Source organism: Bombus huntii, chromosome 18 (assembly GCF_024542735.1).
Source record: "Bombus huntii isolate Logan2020A chromosome 18, iyBomHunt1.1, whole genome shotgun sequence".
In the NCBI taxonomy this organism is placed as follows: domain Eukaryota; kingdom Metazoa; phylum Arthropoda; class Insecta; order Hymenoptera; family Apidae; genus Bombus; species Bombus huntii.
This window is the reverse complement of record NC_066255.1, coordinates 3,764,732-3,778,930: the sequence shown is the minus strand read 5'-3', so window position 1 is coordinate 3,778,930 and position 14,199 is coordinate 3,764,732. Positions and strand designations below refer to the sequence as shown.

Genomic DNA, 14,199 nt, shown 5'->3' with positions numbered 1-14,199 from the left:
AAATAGAGAGGCAAACTTCGTTTACCCGTCCCCCTCCAAAAAAAAAAAAGATGATTCAACCGAAGAATCATGCCGTAGGAGTTATGGGAAGTCGCAAACTAAACGTCCTTGACCCAGGGCAAACAGTCATCAATGAAGTCTCCTTGTGCCGGTACAACTCGTAAATAAACATTATCGTTTCTTAAGATTTATGGACGAACTTTGCGATATTGGAAAAAAACCGTAGTGCGGTAGTGATCTATTATTGAACATTCGCGTGTTGACTGTAATAGAGTGCAGTGTCCTAAGACCACAAGATCGGAGTTCATCGATCGAAACCAAGGGTGAGTAAACTGATATACGCCTGTTGATCTTCGTAATCGTTCACCGAATTGCTAGATAATTTTCTTTAATCTATTTTTACTGTTATATACGATACTTCATTTATTATGTAGATAGGTGACTATAATTAGTTTAACTATCTCTATATAGCGACGTTTTATCCTTCGAGTAACTGTCTGTTACAGCGAGTTGTATCAAAAATTCGAAATTAATTCACGTATACGACATCGCTTAAAACTTCGACCAATAAAACAATAAATATATTGTAATGGTAGGTGAAATCGTTGGTTGATTGTACGATATACGCATAGAACTCATTAAACAAGTGAGCTGGTTAGATATTACGTCTGTTGCACCACTTATACCTTTCATACCACTTAACCCTGACCTACCATCGGTGGCTTACAGTTTTATAGTGGTTCGATAAGAAATGGACAATTAATACCCATATAATTAATAATTTGAGCATACGTACGTACAATGCCCATTCAATCTACTTGCAGCGATACGATGTAATTATAATAATATGGACAGATATTAAACAAACATTCGATGAGATTAGATTTTCTACGCGTGCATTTTACTGGCTTTCTAGCTATCTGTTATTGAATCTCGTTATTATTGTAATACGCATAGTTATAGTATCTAATGTCTGCGAATTTATTAGACCTACCTGCTATGTCAACAACATTGCAATCCATAATATAAACATGAAATCTATAACAAAAGGTTGCTTGCTTTTTATCCGTTCTCGATGTAAACACGATTAAGTACGATGTATAAACACGAGTTCGTTAACTCTGGATTGTCTAACTAGCGTTACGTAAGCCAAGCTGCATGTGTAGTAGTTTCGCTATAGGTATTCCACGCGTGTCAATAATAACATTAAACGAGGGAAAGTGGAAGAAACGTTAGAGCTTTCGTGCCTTAAAAAAGAGTCAAAATGGTATAGTTGCAAAATTGCTAGAAACAAATTTATTCAACTCCTGTCGGAATTTAAATTTCGCGTACGGGTTTGATTAGAGAGAGAATGATGGAAAAGTAACTAGAAAATGGAGTTTCCAAATAACATGAAGCACAGTTCTTAGGGCGTAGCCCAGGGGGCATTCTCAGTCATACAGGGTTTTCCAGAATATCCACGGCTACGACAGATCCGCACCTTGGTTTTTACGATTTAAGGGAGAAAGACGAGCGTGGCGGGGTTTGAAATGCGGGGTGTAACTGTCAGTCGTGCAATAAAACTTTTAACGCCTTCGTGTCCAATAAGCGTATCGTCCACGGAGTTTTACATTGGGCGGCGTCCCGCGGCCATTACGCCGTAACGGGACGATGCGGCACGCTGAATGGTCGCCTGAACCATCATGGCCGCTCACTATCCAGGATTCCCCCCACCATTCCGCTACCTACAGCGTTTTCCATCCCTCCAGCGAGACACTCTATCCTTGCGTATGTTAAATCTTCGAGGGTAAAGCAAAACGATACCAAGTTGAGCTTCGTTCGTGGGCAGGTAACATTTTGTAATTTTTACAATCGATGCATTTAGTTCTCGCTATTTATATTTTACACAAATGCGACGAGCTATAGAGCTATCATAATAGCGTTAAGTATAATTACTTAACGATACGATTTTTAAATCGAGTCGTGCTTCGATATAAATGATACTATTTATGGTAATTTAGTGTTATATTTTCTATTTTGTCTATGGGATTCCAATGCAAACCGATAGAAACGATGGAGAGCTTTTTTGGAGAGCTTATATTTTTTAAATTATATCATAAAACCGAAATTAAGTTTGACGTAAGAATTTTATATAAAATTACTTAGTTTATCTCTTATTTTTTTTTTATGTGCGTATATATATTCATACTATTGCATAAGTACACACATACACATGTATAGTTCTGAAGTTGCTCAGTTATGTACGATATGGGTCGATAACTTCTACCGCATCCTACTTTACCGATCGTATAAGTACTGCCTGCTAGATTTGCATCGGAGCAACACATAACCAAACAATCCACTGTACATGTAATGACTTGAAAACTTTTGCAACTTTTTTCATATTGCACGTTGCAGTTTTAGCAAACAATGACTTTATATATTTCGTGGATTTAATCAAGATCTTAATCGAGATTAAGCAAGAAACTTATAAAAACTTTTTCGTTACATTTCCTTATTTTGCCTGCTTTTTGTATGCATAAATGATAAGAAGATTTAGCTCTCGGGATGCTTTTCAGTCTTAAAAAAATCTCGGTTGATCATAGAGCTTCGCATTAAAATTTTAATCTAAGGTAGAAGATCCGGGTAGAAGGAAGAAATAAACTACGTACCTGGAGATACGAAAGCTTCGAGGGAAAAAATGAGCTCCAATTTCACCTCCTCTTGATGACGACGAGCATATTGGCGTCAACGCAGGATACGCGCCAGAGGCGAGTAAGGCTTACTTCGGAAATAGGCTGGGTGGGGAAACTCAATTTTACTAAAATCCTCTCGTAGCAACGGAGACGTGTATACATATTGTATATACCATATATACCTGTACGTTGTTACTTTCTGCCAGACAATCTTCCTGCTTCGTCTCGCTTTCGTGTCAGCCGCCATGTCAAACAAACTACATCCATACCTATAATACCCATATGTTGCATCTATACGTTTGCGTTGTGTATATGTTGCATCTATATACGTGTATGTAGATCGACATTGGCTCGTACATTCGATACACATAGTAATGTCGCGATGTTATATAGGTGGGTTTTGTCGTGGAGCCATAACTAGAAATACGATGTAGTACATAGGTTGCAAACCCATAAACCCCCACCTTGTCCGGGTCTTCTCGAGGCTTCTTCAGACAGCGTTACGTTTACCTAGGGCCGAAACGACCGCGCACCACCTACGGCAGCAACACCTTCGACGACGAAAGTGACGTAGGTTGGAACGTTGACTCGTCGACGTCGACGGTAGCGCCAATAAACAGGGCTCCCGCGCCCGCCTGACTTTCGATTATGTCATAGACTACATATTTCATCGGGATGTGACCCCGCGAAAGCGCGCGCTCGTCCATTAACTTTCGCGACAACTTTAGCGTGTGTTCTGAGAAAATATTACATTGATCTGTCGAAGTCGTAAACTATATGAGAATATAGTATCTGAGCGTAAGTGAGTGACTGGAAATACGTACGCTGATTAATCGTAAGAGTAGGATTAAGAAAACGTCGCGGCATGAGATCGGGGACATTTTTTGGTTAGAATAAACCCGCGCGCGCGCGCCTAAACTTGACGGTTAATCAAGCTATGATTCCCTTCGTCATGTATATTGGGGGATACGCGGCTGTTCTTTGGTATTCTATGCGTACATGTATGCGAGGACAGAAGAGGAGGAACTCTGCAGGGATTAACTGTGATCAGTTCGTGCCACGACACGCAGCCGGGTCGATCGTGAGATTCATTAAATATCGTCCGATGGACTGTAAAGCTATCCGTAGCTATACTATTTCCGGAAAATTCGTTTGCTTGGACTCTATCGGCTTTATGCACGTCGCGAACGCCAGTGAACGTACTCGTTAATGCGCATGCGTCCGGTTGTAATATGGTATCCTTCTCTCGGAGTGGCAACATGCGTCTTATACACAACCACGTGACCACTTTAGTTTTGGAGCTGAATAATGCACAGTTTATATCGGAATTTTCTACCAACACGCTTTGATACAGGTCAGTACCGTCTTTATGCTTTAACATAGATTCTCTCACGCCCTAAGCTCTCTTCGGAACTTGTCTCCTACCGACGAACTGCCGAATGTCATTCACGTAGGTTGTCACGTATTTCGACAATCCATGAGAGACGAACAAACTTTCGCATGCCGACTTTTCAGACGGTCGTCATTAACATAGGCAACAAGTTAACGAAGACGATGCAATATGCGGAACGGGCAGAAAAGTCACGTTAAATCATTGTAATGTATACGTTGACAAGTGTCAAAATATATTACATGTCCTAACCTATACTATCGTCTTTGTCTCTTGACGTTCATTTCTCGTTCCGAGTAGTCATAATACAGTTAAACGCATGATCTTCGAACATAACAATATCTCAAACCGTGATTTTAGTCTCCTTTAACATTATTACAATAATATTGTTAAGATGTAAGTTTTACCGGTACTAAAACGACGTCAGAGTTTCTTATGTTCCGTTTATTGTCATATGATTGTTTTCACGTTTAACATCGTGAATATCAAATAGAATACCGCTGTTCTCGTTCGTTGTACTCTATCGTTTGTCAAGGGGGCTTTTGCGTTCATTACCAATCGTTCGTCAAACGCAATTGTAATTACATTCCGTGAACGTAACGCGTACTTAGACAATCATAGCTTAACAAGCTACTATATATTCTCATGAACAGTCGAGAACACGTTAGTAGTTAGGATAAATTCCTGACGATGGCGCGCCAAGATATTCGATCGGGCTATCTTTACGACAGTATATAAATCTTTTTGCTCCTGTTGAATCATTCTCCGTAGTCACGATTAATTCCGAATCAGTGGGGATGTTGCAAATCGTTTAAATCTTCGTAAAGCACGCCTTTCGGATTTATACGAGATAATGAATCATTCGTTGACAGGCTGAAATCAAAGTGACAACCAGCTAAAATGTATTCGAAGATTCAGGTTACATATTTTCTAGGGAAAGGTGTGTGTCAATAGGAAAATGGTATTTTTCATGGTTTACTATATTTTTCACACAAATGATTAAGTTATCTTGGTTCAACGTTATTTCGAACAATTTTATACATATTATTTGTAGGTATATATAAGCATGTTTCGATGCATAGGTATACAATCTTACGATGAAAATGGCGGAAGAGCAATCGGGATGCAGGCGAGCCTGCCTTATACACGAACATTTTGTTTAGGCTTAATAAGAGGTAGGGAACGTTGGATACGCAGTTTTACCGTAATATTCATAAGCTGTAAGCTATTACATTTTATGATTCTACGTCCTTACATTTGATTTATCATTGTCCACATACGGGTAATTACGGCCTCCCGCTGATCGTTTGATTTATCACAATTGTACAATTAACCACGCATCCTGGCTGATTTATGCTCGAGAATGTCATACGAAGCGTGTACATCCAACGTTGTAGCAGCTGACATTCAGGGCCAGTTGGTACGTAAAGTAAAGTCGGAGTAAGTTTCTTTTCTTCGTTCTTTGGATTTTCTCTTTTTTGCCTTTTTCTCGTCTTAACGCCATGTAGATTACGGGGCCGCAATACAAAATAGACTCGGCTTTCGTATCTCGTGTTATCTCAAGCAGATTGCCTGTTTACGCAATTACGAAAATTTCGAAGGTCGTGAATTTTACAAGAGAAAATAGGAAGTCGCGATAATGCCGCAATTTCACTAACACTCGCTCGCATACTATGCTTATTCGTAATTAAACGTAATTAAAATATGTCCTAATTTATCGTTAAGCCTTATTTCAAAGGATAGTTTTTATCCCAGCAGGTGAAAATAATAAATCGACGCGATAAAAACGTATAATAGCGCTTCGAAGATTATGGTCGTAATAATTTAAAAACATCAATCGCGATACAATATGTGAAGTTCGATCGTTTTATTTATCTTCCTTTCTACCTGCACGGCCGAAAGACATTCTCGAGAAAAGATACAAAATTGAGAAAGAAGAACCAAAATGTAAATGACACGTGATGGTAGAACGTAATCGAAGGGAACGGAAGCTCGGTGATGCGAAGACGTGATAGAAATTGAAAACCAAATTCTTCTATCGTTCCATCCTTCTTCATCCTCCTTCCTCGCGTCTCGAATTCAGCCTTGAGATACAGCCCATAACAGCCAAACTAAAAATACGTTAAATATTAATACGTTATAAATATTAAACATTTATTTGATGTTATTTTTAATAACAATACACGCAGAAATGCATATCGGTGCATAATAATACGAGAGAATAGGATTATTTACTTCGCGAAGATGTATATTATTTACCATTATCCAAAAAACTAAAATCATGCCAGTAGATAATTTTATAGTCGTTCCTAAAACTCTACAAATCCATACAAACATACACATGATATATTAACACCGACACAAGCAAAGTAGAATTCCAAGAACTACGTTCTACCGATTCCTGAAATCAATAAACCTGAAAGGGTTACGTGTCCAGTCCGAAATGGCGTTAGATAAAAGAGGCAGGTTCGGTCAAACACAGCCGAGCGCGACAATAGCACTCAGCTAACGTCCGCGATAAAACAACTAGTGTTCGGCGGAGGGATGCGAAATCCTGATGCAGCGTTCTTTTGGTAGGTCGTCGAGCCTTCTAACGTTCGTGGATCACGCGAATGTTTGTCAACGTATGAAAGGGTGAGAGGGATGGATAAAGATCTGCTGGGTGTGTCTTCTTCTAGACTCGCGTCGGTGACGCGGTGTACACAGCGGAAAGGAGGCAACGTTGATAGCCGGACGATTTTAGCTAGTACAATGTCCCCGGTGCATAATCCAGCGAAAACCGCAGGCGCTCGGCGCAGCCACGAAATATTTTGCCGGGCATGAATAAATTCGGAGCTGCAGCGTTGCCGCAGTGACCAGAACCGTAGTTCCATCATAATGCAGTCGTTGTAGCGGTTTCACGAGGCTCGTCCATACGAAGCGTCTATCCACCTTCGTCGCCTGCGTATCCGTGCTTTCTCATTTGTTTGCCGAACTCGCTCGTCGCGCATCCTCCGCATTTGATCCTCTCCTTCGAAGCCAGCCTGGCTGAGCAATAACGTACCTACTTGTCTTTTACTGCGAACTGCACTTGGTTCTCGACATTCGTCTATTTGCTACGTACGAGGATTAAATCGGTTCGAACGAACAGCGGGATGTAACGCATCGATATTTAATGCTCGTAGGTGCATACGAGTTACTCGCGACTACAAAATTTTCTTTATCTCGTTAATTAATCTTGCAACTTCGGCATACGCGAGACTATACGCGCGCGTATGATGCAATGTGCGTGAATTATTCGTCGCTGTGAGTCAATGAACGCTAAATAATCGACGTTAAAATACAACGAGGATAAATGCGATTTAATAGAATTGTCTCGCCAGATCGTATCTTCGCCCTTGAGTAGGTGCCACGGTCTCCGTCGTTAACGCGAGATAGTAAAGTACCGGTTCGCGGAACGTGGAAGCCAACGTTTGCCATTTATAATCGCGAACTAATTGGGAACCGTGAGCATTTTTTACCTAATTGGACGTTTTTTTTTTTTTTCTAATCGTTCTTCGTATCGATCATTTACGATGTATCACCCGACATAGTATAGAACCATTTCGGATTATTTGACAAATAGGTATAATTCGCGATAAACTTACCGAAAGGCCACGGCGTGTTTGTACGTACGTCCAGGCATCGATACGAAAGATTCCAAGTGCTCGTTAACGTTTTCACCGGAGGAGAATTCTTCAAAGATCTTATCGATACTTCGTCGTAGCGTAACCGTTTGAGTGGCCTTCGTTGACAATGCTCGAATATCGTAACATTCTCACGAGAGATCGAACGAAACTTTCCGTCGGTCTACCCGCCTACGCTGACATTCTGTGCTCCCCACTTTTTCTTCCCAGTCTTCCAACCAGGAGGTTGCGCCTTTTTTTTCTCTTCCATCCCTCCCTTAAGGCCACCTTTTACGTTTCTTCCAATAGGAAGTCTCACCTTTGCCAAATTACCGTGGATGCACGGGTTCCTTTGGAATTTCTTCTTGCGATTCCACTCTCCTTCGCTTACAGCATTCGCGTAGCCTCGTTCTCTCGTTCCTCTTTCCTCCAACCTCTTCGGCGCTTCCGCTTCGATAAGCTACAATACGTCGAGAGATCAGCGTTGTACGTAAAATTTAGTACGAATATAACGAAAGAATTCCCGCTGCAGCGTTTCTCCGTAGCGTGGAACTATGTAACAAGCGGGCCTTACCTGGCAGCAACTATAAGAGCAAAGGGGTATGCGAAAAAGTTTGCATGAAAAAGTTCTTCCGCATCGACCGGCTCACGGCTGGGTTACGTCGTCCTTCCTGGAGAACGGCCAACGAGCAAAAAAATTGGCCAGCCCTTTTTTATACCTCGACTAGTCATTTAACCGGGAAGGATACCGTTGGTCTTCTCCAACGATACCGCTAGATTGCTTTCCTGTTAGAAACGAGATCATGGTCATCTCTCACGAAACTAACCTGCAACCAAGACCGTACGACCGGCAAGCCTGTGGTTTTCGTTTCACGGCTTCGATATCCGCGTGTAAAGTCTCGTACTTACGTGAAAAATATTTCGTTGCAAACCACACGTTCAATGTATTCGTTTGAAATAGTCCGATATTTCTTGGCCAAAGGTAGTCGGAATATTTGCTAGTAATGTACAAATTTTGATGATTAGGTGTATGTACGATGCTCGTAGTTGTGAGCGTGATATAAATTAGTATTCTCCCACGTAGTCAGATACAATTACAATTCGTTGTGATATGATATTTAGATATACCTACTACTGTGTTACGGCAGAGATAAACCAAACTTATAATACAATCATACGCGGATTCTAAATTAAATTGGCCTTCGTTATCCTATCTCACGTTGCGTTATACAAAGACGATCACGCGCGGAGACGTAGGAAGTTGTAATTAAGAAATACCAACGACGTTTATGAAATTATGTATTCGTGAAATACACCTGTACAGTCAGTTCGCCGGCTATTGTACACACGGTCGTCTTACCGCAAAAGATTACATCCGTACACACCGATGTATCTTTTTGCATTTGCAAACGACTCTTCCGTTTTGCAACGTGCATATGTATGAGCGATCATTATAGATAATTATCTTCACCTGCGCGCATAGCGGTTTGTAGTTCTCTGGAATTATATCATATAAAGGATAATTGTATGTGTGTGGGTTCGTGGAATGTTGATTCATGCTGCCGGCGGGACCAAGGGCAGCGAGTATAATGTGCACTTGGACTCGGTTTTGTTTGATTTGCCTAACTATATTCAGGCCTTCGTACTAGACCTTCTCCCGGAACTTATTGCATCGATTCCAGCGAGGATATTTCGCTCCAGTTACGATCGTATTTCCTGCCCGCTTATTTTCTTTTCTTTTTTTTTTTTTTTTTTTTTAGTTCGCAGCTTTCAGAATTCTAGAATCTATCGCTCTCGTACGTAGCCGACAAAAATCTATGGCGATGAAACGTTAAGATCGAATTTAGAGAAAGTTCGTTTATATGTATAGATGGATTTGCAAGTACCAGAAACACGATATGCAAGTAATTGAAAAAGTAGGAACAAATAAACGTCAAGTGCAAACGTAGAAACGAGAAAAAGTAATCTTCTAACAAGCAAAGAACGAAGAAATTCGATAACTCGAGCAAAAACAAAATGAATTTCTATCTTTTACTCAAGTATTATTCGAGAGGCATACACGAGCTTTCAGAAATATATTTCCGTTTAAAGATTTTGTTTGTCGACGACTCTCGGCCAACTCGAACCTCGGAGTCAAAATATTGCCCAAGTATCGCACGAGTTCCTCTCTGTAGACAAGCTCTTCGAATTATTTAATACCAATTTCTCAGAGCGTAGTACGCGAAAATAACGCGGGCAAGCCTGGCGGACTGTGCCTCCCCCCTGTTTGAACCAGTCTTACTCCGAGGATTATTTAGTACAGCTTTTATCGAGCCGTGCCAGCAACAGTGTTCTCCCGAGCCCTCGGCCAATGGCAGACTTGGATTCACGAACCATAGGAGTCTCGAAGATCCGTATACGTAAATTGAAGTCGTCGTTGAACCAAGAGGGCGTCTAGGACTTCTCAATTAACCGTCTGGGCCAGCTGGTCTCAAGTATAACCAGAGTCGAGCGTTCAAAACGCAGGCGGCGATATCGTAAAGAGGATTCTTTACGCTCATTCGCGGTTGATTGGCCTGGCAGTCGCAATGTCCGGTGTTTATGCTTGTACAGGGAAGCCTCGGTTCAGCCGTTGATCACTATTTTCGCCCATTATTCTCCTCATTATTTTTAGGGATGTCTAACTTGTTGCAATGTTGGCGTCATGAAACGATGCCATGAATCGACGATGTTTTCGAGGCATATCTTTCCAACCGCGTCAAGACGGGATCACACTCCCGTGATTTCACCTTTTTTCTTCCTCCCTCGTTCTTGGAATATCGTTGACTGTGGCTTCGCCGGCCGATTTTACGACACTCATCATCGAGTACGCCTCCAAACGAATATTTTCCTCGTTGACAAATTGCACGGGATCTGCAAAGTCCCCAGCAGTGTTTCTTTCGATATTTTCGATCGCGACGATATCGCCCGATTTTTTGCGAAATTTCTTCTTCTCTGCGATATAGAGATCGCCGTTCGAAATGAAACAAAGGAAGGTAGCTTTCCTCGCGACGATTGGAAAAGTGGAGGGGCTGGTTGAAAGTTCCTTCGTCAAGAACGGGTTTCGTTCGCGAAATTTTATTCGCTCTCGACGAGATGCAAAGCGTATTACATTGTTGACGCGAAGATTGGCCACGTAAAACTAAGACGATGTAAGGAAGGGCGATGGTGGAGCTAGAAATGGCGAGGCGAGGACATCGGCAGGAATGTCGTCGACGAATTTTCAGAGTAACGTAAGAACGCGGTGAACGCGAATGTGTGCGGAACGCTTGGTCCTGTGTGTCCGAGTGTTTCATCGCTATGTACCCTACGGGTTTATATAAAGCCATGTACTCGAGGGATTAGGGACGGGTTATATGTACATATATCTATCCATGCGTCTACCTCGATGGCGACGGTGGAGAAGTCTCATTAGACCAAAGTCTCGTGGAACGAGACGAGGAAACTCGAGGCGACGCGGATATTCGAAGGAAGACATGAAAACTTGGAGATTGTGAAAATGCAAGAATTTCAGCGACGGTCGGTGAAGAAACGGGCAGGGGGACGGAGAGATAGAAAAGCGAGCAATGGGAGGAAAACGATAAACGGATAGTCGAGAGGGACGATAGGTAAAAGGAAAGAAGAAAGATATTCCTCGAGAGAATCAGCGGAGATTCTGGCCGCTGTATTCTTACCTTAACTCCCTTCGGACGTACTTTATGCTGTCTTTAAACGCTCATTATCTTCTATACTGTTGCGAGTAAAGTGTAGGGGGAAGTTTCGATCGAAACGACATAGCCACCAGGACGATTCAATTATTTTTCCTCGAAGCCAAAATAAAGAACAAAGAAAGTTTATACACTGCAACGTTGGTATAAATATCTGGACATTTCTAAATACAGCTAATTTCTACTCGGACGAATAAGAAAATAATATTTGTCCCTTCGAGACTGTCGATCGAGCGTGTCGAAGGGCGGAAAGAGTTGACGAATTCGTAGCCGTGTGATAAAATTTGGAATCGTGTGGCTGGCTAGTCCGGCGATGCTTGCGAAAAAAGGTCGCATCAACGGGACGACTGTCTAGACAGTGATCAACACACGGGACTGTAAAACTTTGTAGCCACGTGATCCCGTATCGGCAACGAGTGTTCTTGCTTTCGCATACATATATATTACAGCACAGTGCTGGCCGGGAGAAGGCAATGGCGTAATATATTTAACAATGTCTCACGATATGAGACGTTTTTACGGAAAGTCGTTGGCATAGGAATTGCTTCTTGGATCTGGTAGAGCGGAGTTCGAGGCGAACACATTGGAAATGAGTTTGCTCCTCTAGGTACCTAAACTTCGGGGTTACGCTTACACTTGCACATGCATGTGGCTTTGCAGGGCGAAGCTCGGCCCTGCGCCCGCGCACAGACCAACCTAGCTGCATGAAATTCGAACTTTTATAACCGATCTGGTCATTGCGTTGGATCTAACTACGCCGCGGCGTCTTCCACTTTAATCCGCCTTTATAGAACGAAAACTCAGGCGAGCGTCTCTTATTCCAAAGTTGCAATTTTTTCCAAGCAAAATCGCCATGTCCTGTTTCTAAGCAGGCAACTTTGAAATCTTTCGCATCGTGTCCTCATTTGGCAGCGTGTTATGAAAGAAGCGTTACCTTTTTATTTCGTCGTCATTTTTTTCTATCGACGTTTTGCAATTTTGTAGTATCGCGTAGTACACCATCCAATTTTATGGTGAAACGTTTGACACCATAACAAGGTGTTGTTATAGCAAAAATTTACTATTACTATCGATCGTTCGAATTATATAGAAAAATAATGTTTTCTTTAGGAAAAAGGGGAAAGAGGTACTACTCGCTAGGAAGTAAAATAAAGAATTCAAGAAACACGTGAAAATGTTATAAAAAGTATTATATTGGAAAGGTATGAATTTGTAAAACTGCTAGGTGCTAGGTAGTCGTTTCTTTGATATCATATTTAGCACGTACTTAATAGGAATGATTCGGTAAACTATCGATAACTGGTGTTTGATATCTATCAAAGTTTCGTTTAAAAACTATTCAGCAACAAAGCGATAAAACTGCTTTTATGACACGCTGTGTGAAGAAGGATCGGAGTGTATTCCTTCGAAAAGAATGGAAAATATCTCTATCCTCTGTAATATCGTTCGCAAAAATTCTTCCGCACATTCGTACAAAATAGCGAAGGAGTTGCGGGGAAAAACGCATGGCTGTTTGACCGGACAAGCAGATTTCATTAACCACTCCCTTTTGGATCGGCAAAAAACAGTGTGATCCCTTCCTCGCGCGACCGGCCATGGTTCTTGAAAGCTTGGAAGAAAATGGAAGGCGTGCGGGGATGGAAAAAAGAAAACCGAAAAGCTGTGGAAGAGGGCAAAGACTGGAAGGGTGGGAGGACCGACGTATTCCGGGAAGGTTGGGTTAGGTTGCAACGACGCTTTGCTAGAAACGTCGACGTGGGAGGTGGACGAAGAGGGCAGAGACGAGAGGGGACGAGAAAGGTTGGGAATGAGGTTGATTCTCGAGCGAGGTCACGTATTTCGAAGCCAATCTAATACACTTCGAGAAAGATGAGAGCTGGAAGCCGGGACGAATGTCTGCCTCTGAATTGAACGGTCTCAAATACTGGCCAGGCAACGCGCAGGGTCTTTACCATCCAGGGAAATTCACGATATGGTCGAGAGAACGCGTAATTCCATTCCTTGTGCGCAATTAATTAAGTATCGGTGTACTTGAGCCAGCTACGCGTTCATCGACGATCCTTCGATTAATCCTTCGAGATACGTGTCACACGTATTTCGTTTCGTTTTCGAATCGTATTTAGGAGCGATTCTCTTTCGCGATGTTTCATTGCTGATAATAAACATGGTTAGAGGGAAATATGGAAGAACGGAACGTATTAAACGTAGCTGTATTTCTATGGAAAGTGTGACTCGCGTGTTAACGGAGTGAGATACCTGTACCACGGTATACACGTACGTACGTAGTTGGTATATAGGTAATTTTCTGGATGTCGGAATCGTTGAAATGTGTAGATATTCTCGCGTAATTATATTGCTGGGATTAATTACAAAGTCCTTTACTCGAACGAGTTAATCGATGCTCGGAAACCTTATGCCCCTATAAATCGAATACGTAGAAATTTTAGGATTCGCGATTATGTATTAGGATTGAGGCAAATTTGGTATCTGAAGGAAAAGAACTATGTAACGGTAGAACGATCGTTCGACGAAACTTTTAATTGCGACATCGACCGATAGAAGGTAAGGTACAGAATCCCGGTAGTTTCGAAAGCCCTACGGAATTGAAGGATCCTACAATTTCGTGGACCGTTGACCCGTAATGATAACCATCGGGAAGCTAGGAGTCTTGCGTAATAGGTGAACGTAAGGAAGCTCATAAAACTGCATACCCCGATAGGGTTTCTTCGTAGATGACTTTAATTCGTTTCCCTTTTCGCTCTATC

General features: G+C 41.9%; 3 long non-coding RNA genes across 3 annotated transcripts in view; 1 reads left to right on the top strand and 2 right to left on the bottom strand.

Annotated features, from left to right (window-relative positions):
* LOC126875487 (uncharacterized) overlaps positions 1–3,219 on the bottom strand; it is a 51,296-nt gene extending 48,077 nt beyond the window's left edge. Inside the window, exons 1-2 of the long non-coding RNA XR_007693475.1 lie at positions 2,858–3,219; positions 2,652–2,777 (exon numbers count right to left, since the gene is read on the bottom strand). This is a non-coding gene — a long non-coding RNA (uncharacterized LOC126875487). The remainder of the gene's footprint in view (positions 1–2,651; positions 2,778–2,857) is intronic.
* Positions 3,220–3,910: 691 nt separating this feature from the next.
* The window catches only part of LOC126875489 (uncharacterized), a 173,066-nt gene continuing 162,777 nt past the window's right edge, over positions 3,911–14,199 (top strand). The window contains exon 1 of the long non-coding RNA XR_007693477.1: positions 3,911–4,029. This is a non-coding gene — a long non-coding RNA (uncharacterized LOC126875489). The remainder of the gene's footprint in view (positions 4,030–14,199) is intronic.
* Positions 5,507–8,978, bottom strand: LOC126875488 (uncharacterized). The gene is made up of 4 exons (XR_007693476.1): positions 8,619–8,978; positions 8,284–8,495; positions 8,029–8,169; positions 5,507–6,176 (listed from the first exon to the last, which is right to left on the bottom strand). It is a non-coding gene; the product is annotated as an uncharacterized LOC126875488 (long non-coding RNA).